Source organism: Arachis hypogaea, chromosome 11 (assembly GCF_003086295.3).
Source record: "Arachis hypogaea cultivar Tifrunner chromosome 11, arahy.Tifrunner.gnm2.J5K5, whole genome shotgun sequence".
NCBI classification, from domain to species: domain Eukaryota; kingdom Viridiplantae; phylum Streptophyta; class Magnoliopsida; order Fabales; family Fabaceae; genus Arachis; species Arachis hypogaea.
In genome coordinates, this window is record NC_092046.1 from 76,210,074 (window position 1) to 76,234,291 (window position 24,218).

At 39.4% G+C, this 24,218-nt stretch overlaps 1 non-coding gene across 1 annotated transcript; it reads right to left on the reverse strand.

The window, feature by feature from the left end:
* Window positions 1-3,443: 3,443 nt before the first annotated feature.
* Window positions 3,444-3,551, reverse strand: LOC112724496 (small nucleolar RNA R71). Its single transcript, XR_003163656.1, has one exon. It is a non-coding gene; the product is annotated as a small nucleolar RNA R71 (small nucleolar RNA).
* Window positions 3,552-24,218: the final 20,667 nt, after the last annotated feature.

Consider the following 24,218-nt stretch of genomic DNA (forward strand, 5'->3'; position numbering starts at 1 on the left):
TAGTCTTTTAGACATCTTATGATTTTTAGTTCATCTTTAGATCATATTGATCACATTTGGGGCTGGCCTCTGGGCCATGCCTGAACCTTCATCACTTATGTATTTTCAACGGTAGAGTTTTCTACACTCCATAGATTAAGGTGTGGAGCTCTGTTGTTCCTCATGAATTAATGCAAAGTACTACGGTTTTTTATTCAATTCAACTTATTCCGCTTCTAAGATATTCATTCATACTCCAACATGAATGTGATGAACGTGACAATCATCATCATTCCCCCACAAACGCGTGCCTGACAACCACTTCCGTTCCACCTTAGATTGGATGATTATCTCTTGGATCTCTTAATCAGAATCTTTGTGGTATAAGCTAGAATGATGGCGGCATTCATGAGAATCTGGAAAGTCTAAACCTTGTCTGTGGTATTCCGAGTAGGATTCAGGGATTGAATGACTGTGACAAACTTCAAACTCGCGAGTGCTGGGCATAGTGACAGACGCAAAAGGAGGGTGAACCCTATTCCAATATGATCGAGAACCTCAGATGATTAGCCATGCTGTGACAGAGCATTTGGACCTTTTTCACAAGAGGATGGGATGTAGCCATTGACAACGGTGATGCCCTTACATAAAGTTTACCATGGAAAGGAGTAGGACTGATTGGATGAAGACAGCAGGAAAGCAGAAGTTCAGAAGAACAAAGGCATCTCTATACGCTTATCTGAAATTCTCACCAATGAATTACATAAGTATTTCTATCTTTATTTTCTATTTATTTATTATTTATTTTCAAAAACTCCATAACTATTTGATATCCGCCTGACTGAGATTTACAAGGTGACCATAGCTTGCTTCATACCAACAATCTCCGTGGGATCGACCCTTACTCATGTAAGGTTTTATTACTTGGACGACCCAGTGCACTTGCTGGTTAGTTGTATCGAAGTTGTGACAAATTATGAATTAAGATTAGAGTACCAAGTTTTTGGAGCCATCACCAGGGATTGTTCGAGTGACAATTTCGCCCAGGGATCACAATTTCGTGCACCAAGTTTTTGGCGCCGTTGCCGGGGATTGTTTTGAGTTTGGACAACTGACGGTTCATCTTGTTGCTCAGATTAGGTAATTTTTTTTTGTTTTATTTTCAAAAAAAAAAAATTTCAAAAATCTTTCAAAAAAAAAAATTTTCCCTTTGTTTTCGAAAATTATTTCAAAATTTTTAAGAATGAATTCTAGTGTTTCATGAAGCATGTTGAAGCCTGGCTGGCTGTAAAGCCATGTCTAAATTCTTTTGGACTGAGGCTTCCAAACCATCATCACAAGAGCAAGCTAGCTGTTCCTGATCCACCTGCTACTGTTTGCTTGAGATACATGCTGAAGCTTTGCTGGCCATTGGCCATGTCTAGTGTTTTGGACCGGAACTTTCAATGAAAGCCTGGCTGGCTAGTGAGCCATGTCTAATTCCTGGACTGAAGCTTTAGACTAAAAATACAAGATTCCTGGAATTTATATTAAAAATTTTGGAATCCTTATTTTCTCTTTTTCAAATAATTTTCGAAAAATACCAAAAAAAAATTTGAAAATCATAAAATCAAAAATAATTTTTTGTTTCTTGTTTGAGTCTTGTGTCAATTTTTAAGTTTGGTGTCAATTGCATTTTTCTAAAAATTTATGCATTTTTCAAAAATTCATGCATTCATAGTGTTCTTCATGATCTTCAAGTTGTTCTTGGTAAATCTTCTTGTTTGATCTTGATGTTTTCTTGTTTTGTGTCTTTTGTTGTTTTTCATATGCATTTTTCGTTTGTTAGAGTCCAAGTATTAAAGATTTCTAAGTTTGGTGTCTCGCATGTTTTCTCTGCATCAAAAATTTTCAAAAATAAGTTCTTGGTGTTCATCTTGACATTCAAAGTGTTCTTGGTGTTCATCTTGACATTCATAGTGTTCTTGCATGCATTGTGTGTTTTGATTCATAATTTCTATATTATGAGTCTTTTTCATGTTTTTCTCTTTCTTCATAAAAAAATTCAAAAATAAAAAATATCTTTTTAAAATCTTTTTCAAAAATCATATCTTTTCCATTTTTTTATTTTCAAAAATTTCAAAAACCTTTTTCAAAATATTTTCAAAATATTTTTCTTATCTTTATTTCATAATTTTCGAAAATATCACCAAAAATTAATGTTTTGATTCAAAAATTTCAAGTTTGTTACTTACTTGTTAAGAAAGATTCAAACTTTAAGTTCTATAATCATATCTTATGATTTCTTGTGAGTCAAGTCATTAATTTTGATTTTAAAAATCAAATCCTTTTCAAAACTAATTTCAATCATATCTTTTCAAAAATATCTTTTATCTTTTATCTTATCTTTTCCAAATCATATCTTTCCATCATATCTTTTCATATCATATCTTTTTCAAAAATTTGATTTTAAAATATCTTTTCTAACTTCTTATCTTCTTATCTTTTCAAAATTGATTTTCAAATCTTTTTCAACTAACTAATTGACTTTTTGTTTGTTTCTTATCTTTTTCAAAACTACCTAACTAACTCTCTCTCTCTAATTTTCGAAAATCTCTTCCCTCTTTTTCAAAAATTCTTTTTAATTAACTAATTGTTTCAATTTTTAATTTTAATTTGATTTCATTCCTAATTTTCGAAAATCACTAACCCTTTTTCAAAATTTTATTTTCGAAAATCCTCTTTCTCTCTTATCTCCTTCTATTTATTTATTCATCTACTAACACTTCATCTCACCTAAATTCGAACCCCCTCTTCCATCTGTGTTCGAATTTTCTCTTCTTCCCTTCTTTACATTACATTCTTTTCTTCTTCTACTCACACAGGGGAACCTCTATACCTGGGTAAAAAGGATCCCTATTATTATTATTTTTCTGTTCCCTCTTTTTCATATGAGCAGGAGCAAGGACAAGAACATTCTTGTTGAAGCAGACCCTGAACCTGAAAGGACTCTGAAGAGGAAACTAAGAGAAGCTAAAATACAACAATCCAGATATAACCTTACAGAAATTTTTGAACAGGAAAAGGAGATGGCAGCCGAAAATAATAATAATGCAAGGAGCATGCTTGGTGACTTTACTGTACCTAATTCCAATTTACATGGAAGAAGCATCTCCATCCCTACCATTGGAGCAAACAATTTTGAGCTTAAACCTCAATTAGTTTCTCTGATGCAACAAAACTGCAAGTTTTATGGACTTCCATCTGAAGATCCCTTTCAGTTCTTAACTGAATTCTTGCAGATCTGTGATACTGTTAAGACTAATGGAGTAGACCCTGAAGTCTACAGGCTCATGCTTTTCCCTTTTGCTGTAAGAGACAGAGCTAGAGTGTGGTTGGACTCTCAACCCAAAGATAGCCTGAACTCTTGGGATAAGCTGGTCACGGCTTTCTTAGCCAAGTTCTTTTCTCCTCAAAAGCTGAGCAAGCTTAGAGTGGATGTTCAAACCTTCAGACAGAAAGAAGGTGAATCCCTCTATGAAGCTTGGGAGAGATACAAGCAACTGACCAAAAAGTGTCCTTCTGACATGCTTTTAGAATGGACCATCCTGGATATATTCTATGATGGTCTGTCTGAATTAGCTAAGATGTCATTGGATACTTCTGCAGGTGGATCCATTCACCTAAAGAAAATGCCTGCAGAAGCTCAAGAACTCATTGACATGGTTGCTAACAACCAGTTCATGTACACTTCTGAGAGGAATCCTGTGAGTAATGGGACGCCTCAGAAGAAGGAAGTTCTTGAAATTGATACTTTGAATGCCATATTGGCCCAGAATAAAATATTGACTCAGCAAGTCAATATGATTTCTCAGAGTCTGAATAGAATGCAAGCTGCATCTAACAGTACTCAAGAGGCATCTTCTGAAGAAGAAGCTTATAATCCTAAAAACCCTGCAATAGCAGAGGTGAATTACATGGGTGAACCATATGGAAACACCTATAATCCCTCATGGAGAAATCACCCAAATTTCTCATGGAAGGATCAACAAAAGCCTCAACAAGGCTTTAATAATGGTAGAAGAAACAGGTTTAGCAATAGCAAGCCTTTTCCATCATCCACTCAGCAACAGACAGAGAATTCTGAGCAGAATCCATCTAGCTTAGCAAATTTAGTCTCTGATCTATCTAAGGTCACTGTGAGTTTCATGAATGAAACAAGGTCCTCCATTAGAAATTTGGAGGCACAAGTAGGCCAGCTGAGTAAGAAGGTCACTGAAACCCCTCCTAGCACTCTCCCAAGCAATACAGAAGAAAATCCAAAGAGAGAGTGCAAGGCCATTGATATAACCATCATGGCCGAATCCAAGGAGGAAGGGGAGGACGTGAATTCCAAGGAGGAAGACCTCCTGGGACGTCTTGTGATCAACAAGGAGTTTCCCTCTAAGGAACCAAAGGAATCTGAGACTCATCTAGAGACCATAGAGATTCCATTGAACCTCCTTATGCCATTCATGAGCTCTGATGAGTATTCTTCTTCTGAAGAGAATGAGGATGTTACTGAAGAGCAAGTTGCCAAGTACCTTGGTGCAATCATGAAGCTGAATGCCAATTTATTTGGTAATGAAACCTGGGGAGATGAACCTCCCCTGTTCACCAATGAACTAAATGCATTGGATCAACTGAGATTGCCTCAGAAGAAACAGGATCCTAGAAAGTTCCTAATACCTTGTACCATAGGCACCATAACCTTTGAGAAGGCTCTATGTGACCTTGGGTCAGGGATAAACCTCATGCCACTCTCTGTAATGGAGAAGCTGGGAATATTTGAGGTACAAGCTGCTAAAATCTCACTAGAGATGGCAGACAACTCAAGAAAAGAGGCTTATGGACAAGTAGAGGACATGTTAGTAAAGGTTGAAGGCCTTTACATCCCTGCTGATTTCATAATCCTAGATACTGGGAAGGATGAGGATGAATCCATCATCCTTGGAAGACCCTTCCTAGCCACAGTAAGAGCTGTGATTGATGTGGACAGAGGAGAATTGATCCTTCAACTAAATGAGGACAACCTTGTATTTAAAACTCAAGGATCTCTCTCTACAACCATGGAGAGGAAGCATGAAAAGCTTCTCTCACTACAGAGTCAACCAGAGACCCCACAGTCAAACTCTAAGTTTGGTGTTGAACTCCCATATCCAAACTCTAAGTTTGGTGTTGGGAAGTCTCAACAATGCTCTGAACATCTGTGAGGCTCCATGAGAGCCCACTGTCAAGCTATTGACATTAAAGAAGCGCTTGTTGGGAGGCAACCCAATTTTTATTTATCTAATTTTATTTTTATTGTTCTTTCATGTTTTATTAGGTTCATGATCATGTGGAGTCACAAAATAAACATAAAAATTGAAAACAGAATAAAAAAACAGCAGAAGAAAAATCACACCCTGGAGGAGGATCTTACTGGCATTTAAACGCCAGTAAGGAGCATCTGTCTGGCGTTCAACGCCAGAACAGAGCATAGATCTGGCGTTGAACGCTAGAAACAAGCAGCATCCTGGCGTTCAGACGCCAGAAATGCACACTGAGGAAGAGCTGGCGCTGAACGCCAGAAACAAGCATCTGGCTGGCGTTCAACGCCAGAAACATGCTGCATCTGGGCGCTGAACGCCCAAAACAAGCATCAATTCGGCGTTTAAACGCCAGAATTGCATGCAAAGGCATTTTACATGCCTAATTGGTGCAGGGATGTAAATCCTTGACACCTCAAGATCTGTGGACCTCACAGGATCATCTCAGGATCTGTGGACCCCACAGGATCCTCACCTACCACCACTCATTCTCTTCCCTCTTCTCATTCATCCTCTCTTCCCAATAAACACCCTTTCCCAAAATCCTTCACCAATCAACTCAATCTCTCTTCCCTATTACCTCTTCACCGCTCACATCCATCCACTCTTCCCCATAAACCTACCTCATAAACTCCACCTACCTTCAAAATTCAAAATCAATTTCCCACCCAAACCCATCCCAAATGGCCGAACCCCACCCCTCTGCCTCCACTATATAAAGCCCCCCATTCTTCTTCATTTTCACACAACACAACCCTCTCTTCCCCTTCTTGGCCGAATACACCTCTCCCTCCCTCTTCTCCATTTCTTCTTCTTCTTCATCTATTCTTTCTTCTCTTGCTCGAGGGTGAGCAATATTCTAAGTTTGGTGTGGTAAAAGCATAAGCTTTTTGTTTTTTCATTACCATTGATGGCACCCAAGACCGGAGAATCCTCTAGAAAAGGGAAAGAGAAGACAAAAGCTTCCACCTCCGAGTCATGGGAGATGGAAAGATTCATCTCCAAAGCTCATCAAGACCACTTCTATGATGTTGTGGCCAAGAAGAAGGTGATCCCCGAGGTCCCTTTCAAGCTCAAGAGAAATGAGTATCTGGAGATCCGACATGAAATCCAAAGAAGAGGTTGGGAAGTTCTAACAAACCCCATCCAACAAGTCGGCATCCTAATGGTTCAAGAGTTCTATGCCAATGCATGGATCACTAAGAACCATGATCAAAGTAAGAACCCGAATCCAAAGAATTATATTACAATGGTTCGGGGGAAATACTTAGATTTTAGTCCGGAAAATGTGAGGTTGGCGTTCAACTTGCCTATGATGCAAGGAGATGCACGCCCCTACACTAGAAGGGTCAACTTTGATCAAAGGTTGGACCAAGTCCTCATGGACATATGTGTGGAAGGAGCTCAATGGAAGATTGACTCAAAAGGCAAACCGGTTCAACTTAGAAGACTGGACCTTAAGTCTGTAGCTAGAGGTTGGTTGGAGTTCATCCAACGCTCCATCATCCCCACTAGCAACCGATCTGAAGTTACTGTGGATCGGGCCATCATGATCCATAGCATCATGATTGGAGAGGAAGTAGAAGTTCATGAAGTCATCTCCCTTAAACTCTACAAAATAGCCAAAAAGCCCTCCCCCTTGGCAAGGCTAGCTTTCCCTCATCTTATTTGCCATCTATGTTACTTAGCTGGAGCTTTCATAGAAGGAGACATTCCCATTGAGGAAGAGAAGCCCATCACTAAGAAAAGGATGGAGTAAACAAGAGAGCCCACTTGTGGAGCTCAAGAAACGCATGAGGAAGCTCACCATCAAGAAATCCCTGAGATACCTCAAGGGATGCACTTTCCTCCACAGAATTTTTGGGAGCAAATCAACACCTCCCTAGGAGAATTAATTTCCAACATGGGAAAATTAAGGGTGGAACATCAAGAGCACTCCATCATCCTTCATGAAATTAGAGAAGATCAAAAAGCAATGAGGGAGGAGCAACAAAGACAAGGAAGAGACATAGAAGAGCTCAAGGACATCATTGGTTCCTCAAGAAGGAAGCGCCACCATCACTAAGGTGGACTCATTCCTTGTTCTTAAATCTTCTGTTTTTCGTTTTCTTTATGTTAAGTGCTTATCCATGTTTGTGTCTTATTATATGATCATTAGTATTTAGTAACTTTGTCTTAAAGTTATGAATGTCCTATGAATCCATCACCTCTCTTAAATAAAAATGTTTTAATTCAAAAGAACAAGAAGTACATGAATTTTGAATTTATCCTTGAACTTAGTTTAATTATATTGATGTGGTGACAATACTTTTTGTTTTCTGAATGAATGCTTGAACAGTGCATATGTCTTTTGAAGTAGTCGTTTTAGAATGTTAAATATGTTGGCTCTTGAAAGAATGATGACAAGGAGACATGTTATTTGATAATCTGAAAAATCATAAAAATGATTCTTGAAGCAAGAAAAAGCAGCAAAGAACAAAGCTTGCAGAAAAAAAAAAAGAAAAAAAAATAGCGAAAAAAAAGAGAGCAAAAGCAAGCAGAAAAAGCTAAAGCTCTTAAAATCAAGAGGCAAGAGCAAAAAGCTAGTAACCCTTAAAACCAAAAGGCATGGGTAAAGAAAAAGGATCCCAAGACTTTGAGCATCAGTGGATAGGAGGGCCTAAAGGAATAAAATCCTGGCCTAAGCGGCTAAACCAAGCTGTCCCTAACCATGTGCTTGTGGCGTGAAGGTGTCAAGTGAAAACTTGAAACTGAGCGGTTAAAGTCAAGGTCCAAAGCAAAAACAGAGTGTGCTTAAGAACCCTGGACACCTCTAATTGGGGACTTTAGCAAAGCTGAGTCACAATCTGAAAAGGTTCACCCAATTATGTGTCTGTGGCATTTATGTATCCGGTGGTAATACTGGAAAACAAAATGCTTAGGGCCACGGCCAAGACTCATAAAGTAGCTGTGTTCAAGAATCAACATACTGAGCTAGGAGAATCAATAATACTATCTGAAATCTGAGTTCCTATAGATGCCAATCATTCTGAACCTCAATGGATAAAGTGAGATGCCAAAACTATTCAAGAGGCAAAAAGCTACAAGTCCCGCTCATCTGATTGGAGCTATGTTTCATTGATAGTTTGGAATTTATAGTATATTCTCTTCTTTTTATCCTATTTGATTTTCAGTTGCTTGGGGACAAGCAACAATTTAAGTTTGGTGTTGTGATGAGCGGATAATTTATACGCTTTTTAGCATTATTTTTAGTATGTTTTTAGTAGAATCTAGTTACTTTTAGGGATGTTTTCTTTAGTTTTTATGTTAAATTCACATTTCTGGACTTTACTATGAGTTTGTGTGTTTTTCTGTGATTTCAGGTATTTTCTGGCTGAAATTGAGGGACTTGAGCAAAAATCAGATTCAGAGGTTGAAGAAGGACTGCTGATGCTATTGGATTCTAACCTCCCTGCACTCAAAGTGGATTTTCTGGAGCTACAGAACTCAAAATGGTGCGCTTCTAATTGCATTGGAAAGTAGACATCTAGGGCTTTCCAGAAATATATAATAGTCCATACTTTGGCTGAGTTTAGATGACGCAAAAGGGCGTTGACCAGTTCTATGCTGCAGTCTGGAGTTAAACGCCAGAAACACGTCACGTACCAGAGTTGAACACCAAAAACACGTTACAACTTGGTGTTCCACTTCAGAAGAAGCCTCTGCACGTGTAAACTTCAAGCTCAGCCCAAGCACACACCAAGTGGGCCTCGGAAGTGGATTTATGCATCAATTACTTATTTCTGTAAAACCTAGTAACTAGTTTAGTATAAATAGAACTTTTTATTAGTCTTTTAGACATCTTATGATTTTAAGTTCATCTTTAGGTCATATTGATCACGTTTGGGGGCTGGCCTCTCAGCCATGCCTGAACCTTCATCACTTATGTATTTTCAACGGTAGAGTTTTCTACACTCCATAGATTAAGGTGTGGAGCTTTGCTGTTCCTCATAAATTAATGCAAAGTACTACTATTTTTTATTCAATTCAACTTATTCCACTTCTAAGATATTCATTCGTACTCCAATATGAATGTGATAAATGTGACAATCATCATCATTCCCCCACGAACGCGTGCCTGACAACCACTTCCGTTCCACCTTAGATTGGATGATTATCTCTTGGATCTCTTAATCAGAATCTTCGTGGTATAAGCTAGATTGATGGCAGCATTCATGAGAATTCGGATAGTCTAAACCTTGTCTGTGGTATTCCGAGTAGGATTCAGGGATTGAATGACTGTGACGAACTTCAAACTCGCGAGTGCTGGGCGTAGTGACAGATGCAAAAGGAGGGTGAACCCTATTCCAGTATGATCGAGAACCTCAGATGATTAGCCGGGCTGTGATAGAGCATTTGGACCTTTTTCACAAGAGGATGGGATGTAGCCATTGACAACGGTGATGCCCTTACATAAAGTTTGTCATGGAAAGGAGTAGGACTGATTGGATGAAGACAGCAGGAAAGCAGAAGTTCAGAAGAACGAAGGCATCTCTATACGCTTATCTGAAATTCTCACCAATGAATTACATAAGTATTTCTATCTTTATTTTCTATTTATTTATTATTTATTTTCAAAAACTCCATAACTATTTGATATCCGCCTGACTGAGATTTATAAGGTGACCATAGCTTGCTTCATACCAACAATCTCCGTGGGATCGACCCTTACTCACGTAATGTTTTATTACTTGGACGACCCAATGCACTTGCTGGTTAGTTGTATCGAAGTTGTGACAAATTATGAATTAAGATTAGAGCACCAAGTTTTTGGAGCCATCACCAGGGATTGTTCAAGTGACAATTTCGCCCAGGAATCACAATTTCGTGCACCACTCACAATTGCTCGTGGTGACCCAAATCTACAAATAATGTTATTTCTCAAGAAAGAAGCAACGGTATTGGCGTCATCACAACGGGTAGGAGTTCCTTTCACCCATTTAGAGACGTAATCCATTGCTAACAGGATATAAACAAACCCATTGGGATTTGGAAGTGGCCCCATGAAATATATGCCCCAACCATAAAAAATCTCACAAAAAATCATCGGTTGTTAGGGCATCTCATCCCTCTGTGAGGTATTTCCAGATTTCTGGCATTGATGACAAGATTTGCAAAATTGGTTGACATCCCTAAATAAAGTAGGCCACCAGAATCCACAGTCTAAAACCTTCCTTGCTGTTCTCTGTGGACCGAAATGACCCCCACTCTCAGATGAGTGGCAAAATTGAAGGATAGATTGAAACTCATATTCCAGTACACACTTTCTAATCACTTGGTCAGCTCCACACCTCCACAGATGTGGATCATCTCAAAGATAATATTTAGCATCGCTTCTCAATTTATCTTTTTGATGCCTTGAAAATTGTGGGGGAAAAATACGGGCGACCAAGTAATTAGCAATCGGGGCAAACCAAGGGGTACTTTGGGTTATTGCTTGCAAGATATCGAAGGGAAATAAGTCATTGATAGGAGTGGGATCCGAAGCTAAATGTTCAAGCCGACTCAAATAGTCCGCTACCAAATTTTGGGACCCATTTCTATCTTTGATCTCCAAGTCAAATTCTTGCAAGAGTAATATCCACATAATGAGCCTAGGCTTTGACTCTTTCTTCTTTAGCAAATATTTCAAGGTGGCATGGTCCGAATACACCACTACCTTAGAGCCTAGAAAATAGGGTCAAAACTTATCTAGCGCAAAAACAATAGCTAAGAGCTCTTTTTTGGTAGTAGTGTAATTTGACTGGGCCGAATCTAAGGTCTTTGAAGCATAGGCTATAGTTTAAGGAGCTTTACCATCACGCTGTGCTAGCGCGGAAACTATGGCGTGATTCGATGCATCGCACATGATCTCGAAAGGTTGATCCCAATTTGGGCCTCGCACAATAGGAGCTGTGATCAATGCTTCCTTCAAAATGTCAAAAGCCTTTTTGTAATCCTTATCAAAATTGAATTCCACATCCTTTTGAAGTAAGTGGAAAAAGGGTAAGGCGACTTGGCTGAAATTCTTGATGAACCGGCGGTAAAAACCTGCGTGGCCAAGAAAGGAACGAATCTCCCTCACCGAGGAGGGGTAAGGTAAACTTGAAATGACATCGATCTTAGCCAGGTTTACGAAAATTCTGTCTTTAGATACAATATGACCTAACACTATACCCTGTTTCATCATAAAGTGGCATTTTTCAAAGTTCAATACAAGGTTAGTATTGGTGCATCGTTCTAGTACCCGAGCTAAGTTCTCTAAACATGCATCAAAGGAGCTACCATAAACACTAAAATCATCCATGAAAATTTCCATGCAATTCTCCAAAAGATCTGAGAAAACACTTGTCATGCACCTTTGGAATGTTGTCGGTGCATTGCATAAGCCAAACGGCATTCTCTTATATGCAAACGTTCTAAAGAGGCAAGTTAAAGTGGTTTTCTCCTGATCCTCAAGAGCTATATGAATCTGGAAGTACCCCGTATATCCATCTAAAAAGTAATAATGGGATTTACCTGCCAAGCGATCCAACATTTGGTCTATGAATGGCAACGGGTAATGGTCTTTCCACGTTGCTTGATTCAGCCAGTGGTAATCTATGTACACTCGCCAAGTATTTTGAATCCAGGTTGCAACGAGCTCTCCACTTTCTGTTTTTACCATGGTTACTCTGGATTTCTTCGGCACTACTTGGACCGGACTTACCAACTTGCTGTCTGAAATGGGATAGATGATGTCCGCTTCCAAGAGGCAAGTTACTTTCTTCTTGACTACATCAAAGATTGTAGAGTTTAGCCGTCTTTGCGGTTGCCAGACCGGCTTAGCACCTTCCTCCAAGAAAATTCGATGAAGGCACACTTGAGGGCTTATTCCCACAATGTCACTTAGGCTCCATCTAATCGCTTTCTTATACTTCTAGATAACCTCAAGGAGTTGTTGCTCCTCTTGTTGGAAAGATCGGTTGCCACTATCACTGGGAATTTGCGCTCCTTGTCAAGGAATGCATATTTAACATAATGGGGGTGGAAGCGGTTTCAAATCTTCCCTTGCTTCTTGGAGTGGTAGCTTACCCTCTCGGTCATGGGAACTTGTGAAGTAATTTCATCTTCTTTATCCTCAAGTTCTCCCTCTTTTGAGCTTTCTTCATCAATAAGACCTTTTTTGGGCTCATGGTGGTTACCTATCTTGAGCTTATCCTCTCTTCCATTCTCAATAAGGTTCTCACCCTCATCAATGGATTCTTCCATAGGTAGAGTGGGCTGAAAGTTTATCTCTTCGAGTGGCTTACCTCCTTGTGGGGTTATAGCATCAATGCTAGACTTTAGAATTGATGGAGGTGGTAAGTGTGGATCACTAGGCATCCCAAGTTGTGGAGGAGCAAGGTTGCTAGGGGTGGAATGAGGAGGTGTCAGATGGGACAAGACTTCGGCAAGAGTTACCATGCAATCATCTTGTTTTCTTTGAAATTCTCGCTGTTCTTGGATGAGGGCTTGAAAGTTATGCTCCTCGTGAGAGAGGTTGATGGGAGTGGGATGGTGATGGAAGCAAGGTTGTCCCATATATGGCGATGGGTAGGTTGGTTGAGAAAAAGCTGGTGGTGGGAATGGTAAAGGGGCTTGAGAGTACAATGGTTGTGTCTCATATAGAGGGTATGGGGCATGAGCATATGGATGGGAAAAATTGTAATGATGGGGTGTTCCACTTGGAGTGAGAGGTTGATAAACATTGGAATCATAGGGTCCTTGTTGCCAAGAATTTCTTGCGTGTGACCCTCCCTCGAAGTGGCCTCCCATACCTAGATGTGAACTAGTGTTAGAATTATTACCCCCTTGATGCATTCGTATATTTACCATTTTAACTAGTTAGTTTAGTTAGTTTTAGCATAGTTTCATTCACTTTCTTTGAAATAAATGGGCAATTTTGTGAGTTTTTTCCTCCATGCATCCATGAACCAAGAACTAAGTGAAATTTGGCATAATTCAAGCAAATGACTCAAAGAGTTTATATATAAGTTGATGTGAATGATTCCCTTGAAAATTATTGCATAAGATGGCAAAACTTTGAGGATAATTCTTTGGTTTATGGTAGGTGATGGAGCAAGGAGGAACAAGCACGTTGGTGACTTGGAAACCAAATTGGCAACGCCAAAACATGTGCGCAGCAAGGAGGAAGAAGGGGCGTTGTTGGATACGTGTTCAGCAACAACTCCAGCAACAACGCCCAACAAATCAAGCAGCCAGGGAGAAGAAGGCTTGGGCGTTGTTCCTGGCGTGCTTTGCCAATAACTTGGGCAACAACGCCAGGAAGCCACCAAAGAAGAGGCTTGGGTGTTGTTCCTGGCGTGTTTTGCCAATAACTTGGGCAACAACGCCAGGAAGCCACCATGGAAGAAGGATGCACGTTGTTCCTGGCGTGTTTTGCCAATAACTTGGGCAACAACGCCAGGAAGCCACCAAGGAATAAGGATGCACGTTGTTCTTGGCGTGTTTTGCCAATAACTTGGGCAGCAACGCCAGAAAGCCACCAAAGAAGAAGGATGGGCATTGTTGCTGGCGTGTTTTGCCAACAACTTGAGCAACAACACCAGGAAGCCACCAGAGAAGAAGGATAGGCGTTGTTGCTGGCGTGTTTTGCCAACAACTTGGGCAACAATGCCAGGTAGCCTGACCTTGCCCTCTTCAATGGAACATAACTTGAGCTACAGAGATCCAATTGATGTGCTTCAAGTTGCGTTGGAAAGTAGACATCAAGAGCTTTCTAACCATATATCATAGTCTATAGTGGAGCAAACAAATTAAAGCTCAAACCAGAGGCAACTTTGGGCATCAAAACTAAGTTCAAAAAGGCAGAAAGGGCCAAGTGTTTGGCAACAACTTGGGCTGGCAATGCCCAAGCACCAAGTTCCTAGCCCAGGAAGTTCTTGGGCACGTTGCCAACGTGTATAAAGCTGGCGTGTTTGCCAGTAACGCCAGACCATTGGGCCAGAAGCGAGAAGAATGAGCTCTGTTTCCTCTGTTTGGCAACACTTCCTACATTGAGCCAATATTCAACAAGGATAAAGCCCACATTGCTAACCCAATTGAAGATCTCCAAATGAGTTTTAGGAGTAGTATAAATAGAGAAGGAGTTCGTACTTTAAGGGACTTTTACTTTTAGACACTTTTACTATTACACTAGCATTTTTACTACATCTCACCCGTCTTCTATTTTATTTTTTTTGGCAACTTTGAATTTCAGTTTTAAAGGAATACTTCTTCTTCTTCTTCTTTATTCTTCTCTACACTTAGTTTAATTTTGATCTTTGCATTTATTGTTGAGTTTAGAGCTATGATTCACTAAAGCCCACCTTCATTAGGGGGAGGAGCTCTGTTTATTTGAATGGGTTGATAATTCTTCTTTTCCTTCTCAATTCAAGTGGTTCATCCAAGAGGAAACTCTTGTTCGTCAAAGATTCAACTACATTCGAGAGAAGGGTTGAATCTACATGAATTATATGGTGAACTTGAGAAAGGAGCCATGTAACTAAGTTTAGAGTCATCCTTTCATGATTTCTTCGATCAATACACTTTGGGTTGGTATGTGAGATGTAACCTCCCTTAGTTGAGATTCTGGAAGTTGTGTGGCCTTGGATTAGAAATTGAACTTCACCTCTTCTCATGACCAATTAGATCACGAGAGTGGCAATTGATTGTGTTGAAGAGAAATTGAATTGCCAAGAGATTGGGATCCAATTATTCACAATCTGCCATGGATCTATACCCATGATTGAGAAGGAATTGAGTAACATCAATTCATGACAATTTACATCTCTGATCCCTAATGATCTCTCCATCATTAATTCTCATCTCTTTTGTTCTTTAGTTCTTTGAATACCCACTACCCAATTCCCTTCTACATTCTTGCAATTTATCATTCTTACCATTTACATTCTGTTTCTCTATTTCTTGCTATTTACTCTTCTGCTCTTTAAAATTCTGCAATCTTTACTTTCTTGCAATTTATCTTTAATGTCATTTAAGTTTCTTGAAATTTAAGTTTCCGTCATTTACTTTTAGTCATTTAATTTGCTTTCCTTATTTTAGTTCTTTAAATTTCTTGTCATTTAATTCCTTGCAATCTCTTTCAAGTGTTCAAATCTCAGGAATCAAAACAATGTTTTCTTGACTAAATTTACCATTTAACTAAAGTTGCTTAATCTACCAATCTCCGTGGGATCGACCTCACTCTTCGTGAGTTTTATTACTTGATACGACCCGGTATACTTGCCGATTGCGCGTTAATATTCAAATTTTCGCTTATCAAGTTTTTGGCGCCGTTGCCGGGGATAGGCAAAGATTAACAATGATTAAGTGAATGGTAGTTTAGATTAAGCATTTTTCTTTTCCTTATTACAGCCCACTAACTATTTGATATTTTGTTAATAATGTTCAAATCCAAAAACCATGAACAAATCTTTAATTGGATGATAAGTAGAGACATTGTTCCGGAGGTGCCTTTTAAGCTAGAAGATGAAGAATACCCTGACATACAAGAAGTGGTTAGAAAAATGGGATGGGAGCTTCTCTGTGATCAACCCCAAGTTATAAGTGTGCTCCTCATCCATGAGTTTTATGCCAATGTCATAAAGAAAGATGATGAGGAAGAACCATACTTGAGTTATGTACGAGGGGTGGTAGTACCCTTTGGCCCAGACACCATCAATAGAGTGCTAAAAACCAAGCCAAAACGGTTTAAGCAACCTAGCTATGAAGAGAGGGTTCAATATGACCCAAAATGTGTAGACGTTTTAAGTGATCTATGCAAAGTGGGCACGGACTGGGTGTTGGACTCACACAAACAACCACTCAAACTCCGAAGGAGTGATCTCATACCTCAAGCAAAAGGATGGCATGACATAGTGAGAAGATCATTAATCTGCACCTCAAACAACTCAGAGGTGACACTAAACAGAGCTATAATGATCAACTGCATAATGAAAGGAGGAGAGATAGATGTGGGAGAAACCATAGCCAAGAACATTATTAACATAGCTGAAGGTGTTCAAAAAGACAGCTGGCTAGGATATCCTAGCACTATCTTGCGTTTGTGTGAAGAGGCTGGAGTACCACTTAAAGAATTTGATGACACAGAAATAATCTCCCCTGGGAAGCCTATCACCAAAAGATTGATGGAGTATGTCACCACGGTCTAATTAGAGAGGCAACCTTTAGCAAGAAGAAAGAGAAGGAAAGAAGCAAGACAAAGGGAGGAGCAAGAAGAAAGGGAACAACAAGAAGATAGAGAAGAACCAAGTGCATTGAGCGTGAACCAACTCCAAGCCGCATTAGAAGGAATCTCTGGGCAATACTCACAAATTCAAAGAAGCCAAGATGAACAAGCTCAACAACAAAGGGATCTTTGGCAATTGATGGATCAATAAAGAGGAACCTAAGCTCAATGGATGGATTAGCAGAGGGAATATCAAACGCACATGATAGAACTACAACAAGAGCAATATACCAAGATGTATGAAGCCATCAACAACTCAACTGCTGAATATGAAAGATCCATGAATAAAGTAATACAAGAACAGTTTTAGTTGAGGAAAGAGCAAGCTCAACAAAGGGAGCTTCTTCAAAAAATGGATGACAGACAAGACAAGCTTTACAGAGAATTCAATAAAAACAGAATGTTCAAAGAGGCTAGACATAGAGATAGAATTGAGTATGATATGTACACTCAAGAAAAACTCAGCTACATTTGTGGAACACTCCCAGTGCTCAACTCAAAAATCCAAACCTTCAATGAAGCACACAAAGTGTTGGAAGAACAAGAAATCTCAAGAGTGAAGTTCAACATTGAAAGGCTAAAAGATAAGATGGTGAGCTCAGGGATATGGAGAAAGATGGAAGAGGGATAAACAACAAAACAACAAGGAGAAATAAGAAGCAAGAAAAGGCAAGATCCAAAAGGCAAAGGAAAGGAACCCAAAGCTTAAAGGTGGTGAAGTTTCTTTTAGTATTACAATAAATAAAGAAGATGTATGTCTGAGACCTGATATACCTTCTAAGATTTCTCTTTTATGCATTTTCATGTTTATGTTATGCATTTTCATACTTACATCATGTTTGAAATGTATGTTTGTCCTAAGTCCTTTTGTTTGATAATTGAATAAAAGATGAGATTTGAACAAGAACAGAGAGAAATATAGCCTAGAAAGAATAAAGTTATCCTATAAAAAGTGCTAGTATACATGCCTTCCTTGTAAATAAATCAAGGCTCAAGAAATCAAGAAATGCCTGCTTATACAAGACTAGTTGGTCGAAGGTTACAAGACTAAAAAAAAAAAATGAAAAGCTAGGCATCAATGACCAAATTTGGATATGTGTCTGTGGTGATTGATGTTAGGGGATATACTTGGGCTAGTAAATCCGAGGGGTGCTTCATCACCTGATAACTTGAGTTAACTAACTCGGGATTATCGATTGAAAACCCCCGTTCAAGAGTAGCTCCATAACAGAACATTCAGCAATCCAAAGAGGTGCTGGACACCACTATCCAAATAAAATCTCAAAGTTATATGCATGTGATTGAATGTGTTAAGGAGAGAGGCTTGAGCTAGTAAATCTTTAAGAGTGTTTCAACACTTAACAACTTAAACCAACTGGTTTGGGATTGTTGATTGAAAGCTTATGCTAAAGAGCTGCCTTAAGACAAGATTTTTAGCTCAATTGAAGCAAAGAAAACTGAAAAGAAAAGCAAAATTTTTTAAGGATCATGTGCTAAGGTGTGAAAAAGGAGTCTAATAAAGCTAGTTAGCACTAAAGCAAGCATTTTGATAAAGAAGTGAATTAGCTTTGATCATTTGCATTGAACAAATGACTACACAATTTAGGATGATAGAGTTCTTGAAAGAAGTTCCTTTCTGTTAAGATATTTTTGCATCTTAAAGTCTGTTATCAAATCTTTTTATCTCTTGCTTGAGGACAAGCAACATTTTAAGTTTGGTGTTGTGATGCATTCGCATATTTACCATTTTAACTAGTTAGTTTAGTTAGTTTTAGCTTAGTTTCATTCACTTTCTTTGAAATAAATGGGAAATTTTGTGAGTTTTTTCCTCCATGCATCCATGAACCAAGAACTAACTGAAATTTGGCATAATTCATGCAAATGACTCAAGGAGTTTATATATAAGTTGATGTGAATGATTCCCTTGAAAATTATTGCATAAGATGGCAAAACTTTGAGGAAAATTCTTTGGTTTATGGTAGGTGATGGAGCAAGGAGGAACAAGCATGTTGGTGATTTGGAAACCAAATTGGCAATGCCAAAACGTGTGCGCAACAAGGAGGAAGAAGAGGCGTTGTTGGCTGTGTGTTCAGCAACAACTCCAGCAACAACAACCAACAAATCAAGCTGCCAGGGAGAAGAAGGCTTGGGCATTGTTCCTGGCGTGCTTTGCCAATAACTTGGGCAACAACGCCAGGAAGCCACCAAAGAAGAGGCTTGGGCGTTGTTCCTGGCGTGTTTTGCCAATAACTTGGGCAACAACGCCAGGAAGCCACCAAGGAAGAAGGATGCACGTTGTTCCTGGCGTGTTTTGCCAATAACTTGGGCAACAACGCCAGAAAGCCACCAAGGAAGAAGGATGCACGTTGTTCCTGGCGTGTTTTGCCAATAACTTGGGCAACAACGCCAGAAAGCCACCAAAGAAGAAGGATGGACATTGTTGCTGGCGTGTTTTGCCAACAACTTGAGCAACAACGCCAGGAAGCCACCAGAGAAGAAGGATAGGCGTTGTTGCTGGCGTGTTTTGCCAACAACTTGGGTAACAACGCCAGGCAGCCTGACCTTACTCTCCTCAATGGAACATAACTTGAGCTACAAAGATCCAATTGAGGTGCTTCTAGTTGCGTTGGAAAGTAGACATCAAGAGCTTTTCAACCATATATCATAGTATATAGTGGAGCAAAAAAATTGAAGCTCAAACCAGAGGCAACTTTGGACATCAAAACTGAGTTCAAAAAGGCAGAAAAGTCCAAGTGTTTGGCAACAACTTGGGCTGGCAACGCCCAAGCACCAAGTTCCTAGCCTAAGAAGTTCTTGGGCACGTTGCCAATGTGCATAAAGCTAGCGTGTTTGCCAGTAACGCCAGACCATTGGGTCAGAAGTGAGAAGAATGAGCTCTGTTTCCTCTGTTTGGCAACACTTCCTACATTGAGCCAATATTCAACAAGGATAAAGCCCACATTGCTAACCCAATTGAAGATCTCCAAATGAGTTTTAGGAGTAGTTTAAATAGACAAGGAGTTTTTAATTTAAGGGACTTTTACTTTTAGACACTTTTACTATTACACTAGCATTTTTACTACATCTCACCCGTCTTCTATTTTGTTTTTTTTTTGGCAACTTTGAATTTTAGTTTTAAAGGAATACTTCTTCTTCTTCTTCTTTATTCTTCTCTACACTTAGTTTAATTTTGATCTTTGCATTTATTGTTGAGTTTAGAGCTATGATTCATTAAACCCCACCTTCATTAGGGGGAGGAGCTCTGTTTATTTGAATGGGTTGATAATTCTTCTTTTCCTTCTCAATTCAAGTGGTTCATCCGAGAGGAAACTCTTGTTCGTCAAAGATTCAACTACATTCGAGAGAAGGGTTGAATCTACATGAATTATATGGTGAACTTGAGAAAGGAGCCATGTAACTCAGTTTAGAGTCATCCTTTCATGATTTCTTCGATCAATACACTTTGGGTTGGTATGTGAGATGTAACCTCCCTTAGTTGAGATTCTGGAAGTTGTGTGGCCTTGGATTAGAAATTGAACTTCACCTCTTCTCATGACCAATTAGATCACGAGAGTGGAAATTGATTGTGTTGAAGAGAAATTGAATTGCCAAGAGATTAGGATCCAATTATTCACAATCCGCCATGGATCTATACCCATGATTGAGAAGGAATTGAGTAACATCAATTCATGACAATTTACATCTCTGATCCCTAATGATCTCTCCATCATTAATTCTCATCTCTTTTGTTCTTTAGTTCTTTGAATACCCACTACCCAATTCCCTTCTACATTCTTGCAATTTATCATTCTTACCATTTACATTCTGTTTCTCTATTTCTTGCTATTTACTCTTCTGCTCTTTAAAATTCTGCAATCTTTACTTTCTTGCAATTTATCTTTAATGTCATTTAAGTTTCTTGAAATTTAAGTTTCCGTCATTTACTTTTAGTCATTTAATTTGCTTCTCTTATTTTAGTTCTTTAAATTTCTTGTCATTTAAGTCCTTGCAATCTCTTTCAAGTGTTCAAATCTCAGGAATCAAAAAATGTTTGCTTGACTAAATTTACCATTTAACTAAAGTTTCTTAATCTACCAATCTCCATGGGATCGACCTCACTCTTCGTGAGTTTTATTACTTGATACGACCCGGTATACTTGCCGGGTGCGCGTTAATATTCAAATTTTTGCTTATCAAGTTTTTGGCGCCGTTGCCGGGGATAGGCAAAGATTAACAATGATTAAGTGAATGGTAGTTTAGATTAAGCATTTTTCTTTTCTTTATTAAAGCCCACTAACTGTTTGATTTTTTGTTTCACTAACTTTTACTTCACTCTAGCAATAGAGTGCTTTATTTGTGTTGATTGATTTGCGTGTGTTTTATGTCAGAGGCAAGGAGAGGAGTATCCACTTCATTTGATCCTGAGGACGAGAGAACCCTCCGAAGGTTAAGAAGAAAAGCAAGAGGAAAAGGGGTAATTGGTAAAGAGGATTCAGAAGGAGAGGATCAAGCCATGGAGGGCAATCTGCATAATCCTCCTGAGGGAGGTGCCAACAATAACGGCCCACATCCAAGGAGAGTTCTAGCCTCTTACACTTTCCCCAATCCAAGACACTGTGGGAGCAGTATACTCACTCCCAATGTTCATGCAAATAACTTTGAATTGAAGCCTCAGCTTATCACTCTGGTGCAAAATAATTATTCCTATGGAGGAGGTCCCCTTGAGGATCCAAATCAACACCTATCTGTCTTCCTAAGAATATGTGAAACTGTCAAGACAAATAGTGTGCATCCAGATATTTACAAGCTGCTGTTGTTCTCATTTTCTTTGAGGGACAAGGCATCTCAATGGCTGGAGACATTTCCCAAAGAAAGCATTAACACTTGGGATGATTTGGTGAATAAATTCCTATCTAAGTTCTATCCACCTCAAAGGATCATCAGGTTGAAGACAGAGGTGCAAACATTCACTCAAATGGATGGGGAATCATTGTATGAGGCATGGGAAAGATACAAAACTCTGATTAGAAAATGTCCACCTGAGATGTTCAGTGAATGGGATAGAATTCAAAATTTCTATGAAGGGTTAACTCTAAAGTCTCAAGATTCCCTGGATTACTCTGCAGGAGGCTCGCTACAATTGATGAAGATAGCCGAGGAAGCCCAGAATCTCATAGACATGGTAGCAAATAACCAATACTTCTATGCTCATCAGAGGCAGCGCCAACCCATTCAAAAGAAGGGTATGTTGGAACTAGAAGGAGTGGACACGATCTTGGCACAGAACAAGTTGATGCACCAACAAATCCAGAAACAAATGGAAATGATGGCTAAGAGAATAGATGGCCTCCAACTAGCTTCAGTGAGCACAACAAATCAACCTTCAATTGAATGGAGTCAAAATGAAGCGAGCAATGTTGAGCAGCAACAAGAACAGGTTCAATATATGCAAAATGCCTCAAATTCTTCTCAAAATGACTTCCATGGTGACACATACAACTCATCCTGGAGGAATCACCCCAACCTGAGATGGGGTGATAATCAAAACCATTGGCAGAAGAACAACAACTCCAACCACTCCCGCAACACACACAGCCAAAATCACTCATCTAACAACACTAACCAATACAAGAAACCACAAAACACATATCAACCACCCCACAACAATCAACAAACTCATCAAAATAACTTTCCCACACCAACATCCAACCCACAAAATTACCACACCAGCCCTTCAAACAATTTCCAGCAATAACAATCAGCCCCCATCATATCACCAATTGACCATCATGAAAATAGGATTTCAAGTCTTGAGGCAGCCCTACAAACAATTGCTCAGTCCACTCAAACCTTGATCAAAGGGCAAGAGGGATATGAAGCTACCATGAAGAACCTTGAACAGCAAGTGGGACAATTGGCCAAACAAGCTGAATGGCCGACCAACGTCCTCCCAAGTGATACAATACCCAACCCAAGGGAAGAATGTAAAGCTCTGCAGTTGAAAAGTGGCAAAGTAATCAGAGAAAGTTCTAACAAGGAAGCAACAAAACTCAAGGAGCAAGACACAGTAGACAAGCAAAATGAAGAAAAGGCATCAACACCTCAAAAAGGCAAAGAAGATGAAAAGCCACAAAGTAAGATACCCACTCAAGACAGCCACCACAATAACAAGGAGAATGTGAAGCCACAACAGGAGAACAAGAATGAAGAAGTGAAAGCCTATGTACCCAAGCTTCCATACCCAACCAGGATACACAAAGGATCGAAGGACCAACAATTTCCAAGGTTCTTGGAAATCTTTAAGAAACTTGAAATCAACATTCCATTGGCAGAAGCTTTAGAACAAATGCCATTATATGCAAAGTTTCTTAAAGAATTAATCACCAAGAAGAGAAGTTGGCAAGAGAAAGAAACAGTGATTCTCACTCAAGAGTGCAGCGCCATCATCCAAAAGGGGCTGCCACCAAAACTTAAAGATCCAGGCAGCTTCCTCATACCTTGCACGATTGGGAGCATAGCCATTGATAAATCACTCTGTGACCTGGGAGCAAGCATTAACTCAATGCCTCTTACCATGATGAAGAAAATGATGATAGAAGAGCTGAAACCCACAAGGATGTCACTCCAGCTTGCTGACAGATCTATCAAAATACCAAATGGTGTAGTTGAGAACCTCTTAGTAAAAGTGGGAAATTTTATATTCCCAGCCAATTTTGTGGTCCTAGATATGGATGAAGAAGGGAACAACTCAGTTATCCTTGGTAGACCCTTTTTGGCCACAGCTAGAACAATCATTGATGTGAAAAAGGGAGAGATGATCTTTAGAGTACATGATGAGAAAATGACCATAAATGTCTTCAAAGCAATGTAGTACCCCGTTGAGAAAGAGAGTTGCATGAGGGTTGATGTGGTGGATTCTTTGGTTGAAGAAGTATTTGAAACAAACCATCAAGTGAAATAGGAGGAAGTCCAGGACATCTAAGAACAAGAAGAGAACAAATTGGAAGCACCAGAGGAACCAAGTGAAGCCAAGAAAGAAGAGGCGCCACAACAAGAGTTGAAACCATTACCCCCTCATCTTAAATATGCATTCCTTGGTGAAAAGGACAACTTCCCAGTGATCATCAACTCTACATTGAATGCAGAGGAAGAAGAAAAACTTCTTGAGGTATTGAAAGCTCACAAAGATGCATTGGGGTGGACCATTGATGACTTGAAGGGCATAAGCCCTGCCATATGCATGCACAAAATACTCTTGGAGAAAAATTCTAAAGCAGTGGTACAACCTCAAAGAAGACTAAATCCCACAATGAAGGAGGTTGTTCAAAAAGAAGTGCTGAAGCTATGTAAAGCTGGGATCATTTACCTATCTCTGATAGTCCATGGGTTAGCCCAGTGTAAGTAGTACCCAAGAAAGGTGGGATGACTATCATTGTCAATGAGAAGAATGAGCTTATTCTAACAAGAACAGTGACAGGATGGAGGATGTGCATTGATTATAGAAGGCTGAATGATGCCACACGAAAGGATCATTTCCCTCTCCCTTTCATTGAACAGATGCTGGAAAGGCTGGCTGGCCATGCTTATTACTGTTTTCTTGATGGATATTCTGGGTATAATCA